Source organism: Schistocerca cancellata, chromosome 3 (assembly GCF_023864275.1).
Source record: "Schistocerca cancellata isolate TAMUIC-IGC-003103 chromosome 3, iqSchCanc2.1, whole genome shotgun sequence".
Classification (NCBI taxonomy): Eukaryota; Metazoa; Arthropoda; class Insecta; order Orthoptera; family Acrididae; genus Schistocerca; species Schistocerca cancellata.
Window position 1 is genome coordinate 674,650,748 of NC_064628.1, and position 7,842 is coordinate 674,658,589.

Genomic DNA, 7,842 nt, shown 5'->3' on the forward strand with positions numbered 1-7,842 from the left:
CTCCGTCGCAGCTTCTCTCTAATTCCCCGCCCTACGATGTGTGTCGCAGATCCCATTGGAAAAGGAAAAAGGGGCACTTGTCGTCAGTAATAAACATACAGTATATAAGGGACGTTTCCGTTTAAATATATATGACGGTAGTATCTGTTCCCAAAAGAACAGTTACCGTTGATGACCATGCAGCTTTGCTAGAAATGACATGATAATTAAATGGACTCCCTAGCTGCAAACAGGCGTTGATATACTTCATTGGGGACATGTTGAAAATGTGTGCCCCGACCGGGACTCGAACCCGGGATCTCCTGCTTACATGGCAGACGCTCTATCCATCTGAGCCACCGCAAGCACAGAGGATAGTGCGCCTGCAGGGACTTGTACGCTCCCCGTGAGACCCACATTCCCAACATGCCCACACCACTACATTCGTATTGCGCTTAATAGATGTTTGCCCATCATACTTATTACTCGTGGCAGATTAATCTACCAAGTCCCGTACAAGTTAGGGCATAGTGTGTGCACAGGAAGGTCAGTGGCAGGGTAGCCATATTTTAACTAAATATGAAGGTAGTATCTGTTCCCGAAAGAACAGCTTCTCTAGAATGAAATGGTATGTAAATCGACACCCTAGCTGCAAACAGGCGTTGATATACATCATTGGGAACATTTTCAACATGTCGCCTGTTTGCAGCTAGGGTGTCGATCTATATATACCATTTCATTCTAGAGAAGCTGCACGGTCATCAATGGCATCTGTTCTTTCGGGAACAGATATTACCTTCATAATTTAGTTAAAATATGGCTACCCTGCCATTGACCTTCTTGTGCGAACGCACACACTTATTACTCTTCCACTCTCGAACGGCGCGGGGAAAAACGAGCACTTAAACCCTTCTGTGCGAACTCTGATTTCTCATATTTTATCATGATGATCATTTCTCTCTATGTAGGTGGGCGCCAACAGAATATTTACAGAATCGGAGGAGAGAGTTGGTGATTGAAATGTGATAAATAATATCAACCAAGAAGAATGCAACTGCACAATATTTAAAAAAATAAGGATTAGTTTTCTCTCAGAGTTGCACCTAGTTCCATAAATAGGTCTCCGTTATCAGATGTTTCTGCCGTTTCATCCGTATTTGTTATAGGGAAATTTAAAATTTGACGAGTTTCTTATATTTAATTATGTTTACTTCTGTATCATTACATTTTTATACTAAGTATTTGTGGTTGTTATTGTAATGGTGCAGTCAGAGTAATGTAATTTGTATAAGAACTACATCGTACAAATGTTCATTTACCTTTATTCGGTTTGGTTATGTAATAAATCGTATTGTATAGTTTATAATGAAGTCAGAGAATTCGTATCATTGTGCGACATAATTGTATTTGGTGAAATGAGCTTTGCTTGAATCCAGTGAAAAATAGGTGTAAAGATAATTATGGGAGTGTTATAGAGCTCTTACTATTTCTAAAATATAGAGTGTTTCCAATAGGTAAAAACTTTTGTTTGAGACAAAATTTTCGCTGATGCTTCTTCAGCAGCGCTGTATTGATTATGCCCCTGAGAGGACGACAGGGCGTAGGCACTTTGCCGGGTGTATATGCCTTGTGTGTTGCCTATAATCCTGCCATCTGCTCCGTATGAAAGGGAATGGGCCCAACAAAAAGTTCCTGATTCCCTTCCCAAACAAATTTGTTTACTTAGAGACACTCATTCTTAAGGTTTTCTTATCCATAATCACTATCAGCTTACTGGGGTTTGTAATATGCAGTATTTCTGGTTAGTCGATGCAGCTAGTTCTGTTGTAATCGCGTCGTCCCAGGACCAGCGAATAATAAAGATGCCTAGTGTTGCCAGGAAGTGTCAGCGAACATTTTGTCTTTAACAAAAGTTGTACTCCATCTATCACTGCTAGACGTTTGATGCAAAGACTTTGAAACATCCCGCATATAAATGATCTAGTGATAAAAGATCACGTCGAAAGCACCACGAGGCTTTTTGTAGACTATGCTGTTGTCTATAGGAAAGTTGCAATGTCAGAAGACTGAGGCGAACTGCAGCAGGGTTTCTATGACTGGTGCAGAGAGTGGCTAGTGACCCTGGGCGCAAATAAATGTAATGTATTGCACGTAAGCAGCGAAGTGATCTGTTACTGTTCGATTACGCTGTTGGCGATATATCATTGGAAACAGAACAGCCGTAAAATACCTTTAATCAGCTGTTCGGAGCGACCTGATGCGGAACGACTACATAAAGGAAACAATAGGAAAAGCAAGTACCAGACTGACATTCACTCGAACAATCTTAAGAAAGAACAGGCTTACGAAGACTTTTTCGACCGATGCTGCAGTACTGCCTGTCAATCAGGGACTTTCACGGATATTACGAACACAGATAATGAAGAGCCAACGAAAGCGGCGTTTTTCGTCACGGGATCGCTTAGCAAGCGCTATAGCATTACACAGGTGCTCTGCAAACTGCGGTGGCAGACTCTAGAAGAGGCGTCGAATAGCATGTGGGGGTGCACACAGAAACTAATCGATTATGTTATTAGTTTTAATGAAAACACCTTGAACAGTGTACGAGGGTAATCCCAAAAGTAAGGTCTCGTATTTTTTTATAAGTACAGAACTATGTTTGTGTGACAGTTGGTCACACTGTTATGAAGAGTGCTTCACGCGCTGTGTATAAACATGCGCACGCCGCTCTGAGGCGCTCAGTCTTGGCTTGGCAGCCGTTGAGAATGGAGCTCCTGTTGGATGTTACCGCCAAATGCGAATTTCGCGCAGTGATTCGCTTTTTGAATGCAAAGGACACTGCGCCGATTGAAATCCGTCGCCAATTGATGGAAGTGTATGGTGATCGTGCATGGACGTCAAAAATGTTCGTAAATGATGTATAGAGTTTGCAGCTGGTCGGACGGAAATTGACGACGAACAAAGGAGCGTGAGACCGTCAATTTCCGAGGAGACAGTGTTGAAGGTTGAGCAAAGATCCGCCGATCACCCTGGATCATCTCTGCACGTTGGTTCCTGAGGTTTCCCGAAGCACCGCTCACAGAATTTTAGCGGAAACATTGAACTACCGGAAGGTGTGCGCAAGATGGGTGCCACGCATGCTAAGGACCACATGCGGCAACGAGTTGATGCTTCCCGCGCATTTCTTCGCCGCCTTGCAGCCGAACAGGACAACTTCCTGGACTCAATTGTCACGGGTGACGAAACCTGAGCATATCACTGTACACCTGAGACCAAGCAACAATCACGCCAGTGGCGGCATCCTTCTTCGCCAAAGGCGCGGGAATACAAACAAACACAGTCTGCCGGTAAAGCTATGACAACCGTTTTTTGGGATCGGAAATGGGTATTGTTGGTCGACTTTATGCCCACCGGGGCCACAATTAACGCTGACAGGTACTGTGAGACTCTGAAAAAACTCAAACGGGCAATTCAGAACCGGAGAAGAGGAATGTTGAGCAAGGACGTACACATTCTCCATGACAACGCTCGCTCGGCAAACCGTTGCTCTCCTTCAACAGTTTCAGTGGAACATGATCACCCACCCAATAGTCCTGACTTGGCGCTCAGTGACTATGGCCTGTTCCCTAGGTTAAAAGAACATTTGGCCGGAAAGCGATTCAGCTCCGACGACGAAGTGAAAGAAAAGGTTCATAACTTTCTGAACAGCTTGGCGGCCAGCTGGTATGACATGGGCATACAAAAACTGCCACAGCGTCTACAAAAATGCGTCGACAGAAATGGTGATTATGTCGAAAAATAGCTAAATGTTCAAGCTGTAAACTGATGTAAACCATTGTAGAAATAAACAGGCCCATGTACTTATAAAATAATAGGAGATCTTACTTTTGGGACTACCCTCGTATAAAATGTTGTATTAACTGTTCTCAAGAGCATCAAAGCATGAGAGGGAAGTTGTTGATTCATCTGACCCTGCTCTGTTAGTAGCCAGTCTGATACATTTCTGTGTCTGCGGCAGCCAAAGTAAATGCAGTTGACGTCTTTGATCTCCCCACAATGGCAATGTGATGGTGGTATGACGTGAATTCTGTGGAGGTGGTGTCGGTCGCAGCCGTGACTGAATTTCAGACTGGCAGTGATCAGCCTCTTGTTCCCTCTGGCGGCGAAGTTGCGTTTCGTATCCAACTTTTCTGTGTAGCATTGACGGAACAAACGTCAGAAAAGATGGAGAGTGGAGATTTTGTATTGCGTTGGTACGCAAGTGAGTTTGCTTCATAAAGGATCATTGCCTTTCGAAATTGATGCTCATTGAAAAGTAGAATTTTGTTTTATGTTTTGGAAATTCTATGTTTTGGACAGATAAATTACAGCCCCTGAGTTACTTGCTCTTCTAGTAACTCCAACTACTCAAGTGTGCTTACTGTAGACCGTTGTTGTTGCGGTCTTCAGTCCAGAGACTGGTTTGATGCAGCTCTCCATGCTACTCTATCCTGTACAAGCTTCTTCATCTCCCAGTACCTACTGCAACCTACATCCTTCTGAATATGTTTAGTGTATTCCTCTCTTGGTCTCCCTCTGCGATTTTTACCGTCCACGCTGCACTCCAATACTAAATTGGTGATCCCTTGATGCCTCATAATATGCCCTACCAACCGATCCCTTCTTCTAGTTAAGTTGTGCCACAAATTTCTCTTATCTCCAATTCTGTTCAATACCTCATCATTAGCTATGTGATCTACCCATCTAATCTTCAGCATTCTTTTGTAGCACCACATTTCGAAAGCTTCTATTCTCTTCTTGTCCAAACTATTTATCGTCCATGCTTCACTTCCATACATGGCTACACTCCATACAAAGACTTTCAAAAACGACTTCCTAACACTTAAATCTATACTCGATGTTAACAAATTTCTCTTCTTCAGAAACGCTTTCCTTGCCATTGCCAGTCTACATTTTATATCCTCTCTACTTCGACCGTCATTAGTTATTTTGCTCCCAAAATAGCAATGATCATTTACTACTTTAAGTGTCTCATTTCCTAATCTAATTCCCTCAGCATCACCCGACTTAATTTGACTACATGCCATTATCCTCGTTTCGCTTTTGTTGATGTTCATCTTATATCCTCCTTTCAAGACACTGTCCTTTCCGTTCAACTGCTCTTCCAATTCCTTTGCTGTCTCTGACAGAATTACAATGTCATCGGTGAACCTCAAAGTTTTTGTTTCTTCTCCATGGATTTTAATACCCACTCCGTATTTTTCTTTTGTGTCCTTTACTGCTTGCTCAATATACAGATTGAATAACATCGGGGAGAGGCTACAACCCTGTCTCGCTCCTTCCCAACCACTGCTTTCCTTTCATGCCCCTCGACTTTTATAACTGCCATCTGGTCTCTGTGCAAATTGTAAATAGCCTTTCGCTCCCTGTATTTTACCCCTGCCACCTTTAGAATGTGAAAGAGAATATTCCAGTCAGCATTGTCAAAAGCTTTCTCTAAGTCTACAAATGCTGGAAACGTAGGTTTGCCTTTCCTTAATCTTTCTTCTAAGGTAAGTCTTAGGGTCAGTATTGCCTCACGTGTTCCAACATTTCTACGGAATCCAAACTGATCTTCCCCGAGGTCGGCTTCTACCAGTTTTTCCATTCGTCTGTAAAGTATTCGCGTTAGTATTTTGCAGCTGTCACTTATTAAACTGATCGTTCGGTAATTTTCACATCTGTCAACACCTGCTTTCTTTGGGATTGGAATTATTACATTCTTCTTGAAGTCTGAGGGAATTTCGCCTGTGCCATACATCTTGCTCACGATAACAACTGTAGGCCGTAGTAGAAAAATATCATTTCTTGTTCACCATTTTCGTTTCTCTTCGATAATATTCTTAAATTTTCTGAACGTCCATTTAAGGGAAGAGCCCGTTACGGCGTCGCCTTTAAGTGGTAAACGATCAGCTAGTTTGCCGACAGACGTCTTTTTATCGCCGGACGCAAGGGCAGATTTAAACGCTACGATAACGACTGTAACGAGCTGGGACAGCTTAATGCCTGTTGGCTGCGCTACAAATGCACGAGATTATTTCGTTCCGAATATCTCGATTTCTCAAGGAAAGCGACTGCGGCAGTTAAAGGACTGAAGTAATCGTTCAAGTTCGGAAAAATATCATCGCGTGACGGCCGGCGCGAGTGCAGCTTATCGTGGAATCGGAGCGCTTGGCAGAGGCCTCGGAGGCGGGCCAAACACGCGAGGGGAGACGAAATGGGCCGCCAGTGGTAGACGGCGACCTCCCGTGGAAAGGCAGGCTACGTGACGGGCGAAGCGTATTGTATCACCGAGAGAATCTACCGAAATGCGAAATACTTGCTGATAAGAGGAATCTGTAGCAGCGGCGAGTGCTGATAAACTGCTAGTTCGATGGGTACAAGATGGCGTCAGTGCTGCGGCCCGAGTTAAGATTTTGTTGTGGCGTAGCAAGACAGCCACACCACTCGGAGGTAGCCGAAAGGCACGCTAACTAATGCAGACGGGCGTGAAGTCTGAAACAGGATAACTATTGAATGGTAGCAAGAAAAGTACGTAGTTGCTTTATACTTAACTTTTATTCTCTGATGAATACAGCGTTCTTCTTGAGACATTTATACTATAACTCTCAAAGTAGGTAAGGCTAATGGCGCCTTGCTAGGTCGTAGTCATGTGCTTAGCTGAAGGCTATTCTAACTGTCTCTCGGCAAATGAGAGGAAGGCCTCGTACGTCTAGTCGCTAGCAATGTCGTCCGTACAACTGGGGCGAGTGCTAGTCCGTCTTTCTAGACCTGCCATGTGGTGGCGCTAGGTCTGCAAGTACTGATGGCGGCGACACGCGGGTCCGACATGTACTAATGGACCGCGGCCGATTTAAGCTACCACCTAGCAAGTGTGGTGTCTGGCGGTGACACCACATTCCTCCCCCGCAAATCGGCGAACGGTCGTGAATAACTAGTGAGCTGAACTTTTGCGGCACGCAACGGCGGTGCGCCCAGTTGTTTGTACGTGGCGTGATTGAGCAATGAAACTGCAGCTCCGGTATCGAGCTGGAATGGTATCACTTGTCCGGCAAAGTCCAAATCTACAAAAAGTTTATTGTCCTGCTGACGACAAGAGCGACTGTTTTGTGCAACGTGAACAGACACTGGTACAGAATCACTTGCGACGTGACGGGATTGCCGTCGACGTCGACGCACACTTTTTGTGGGACGAACACAGTCACTGTTAGAAAGAGTAACACTGGGCGGAGTGGCATTAACTACGTGAACGACCATGGGCGAAGGTTCCCGAGCCCGAGTGTCCGTGGTTCGATTCCGGCGCGAAGCAAAGGGCCTGGAACGGTTGTGATTGTCTGATCTGAGCTTTTTCTGGCAAACACTTTGAACATGTCCTGTCTTGTGACAGTAAAAGCAAATAGCTTGGCGTGACGGGCAATTTTCACGCGAATGTCTAGTAGCACAACGCGGGCATGATTTCACTGCATTTGCGGGCTGGCGAGGCACACCTGGTTTAGAGCGCGGCGTCAGCTGCGTCGAAGTGCGCGAGGGCCGGTTACCGGGCCGCGCAGCGCGTCCAGCGGGCCGGTTAATGTTACACACTGCTGGCGAAGCTTCAAAAGATTCCTGAGCACAGTCAAGTGTGTCTTGCCTATCCAATATGTCTATCACTTGTTGAAGGGAGGGATTAACTAGTTTCAAAATCTGTTCCCTTATGCGAACATCAGAAACGTTCTGTGCTATTGCATCACGCACCATTGTATCTGAATAAGGAAGGCCACAGTCACATTCAAATGCGCAGTCCCTAGTAAGGCCTTGCAAAGTTGCAACCCACTCCCTATTAGT

At 44.8% G+C, this 7,842-nt stretch overlaps 1 non-coding gene across 1 annotated transcript; it reads right to left on the reverse strand.

Annotated features, from left to right (window-relative positions):
* Window positions 1-271: 271 nt before the first annotated feature.
* On the reverse strand, window positions 272-346 carry Trnat-ugu (transfer RNA threonine (anticodon UGU)). The gene has a single exon. It is a non-coding gene; the product is annotated as a tRNA-Thr (tRNA).
* Window positions 347-7,842: the final 7,496 nt, after the last annotated feature.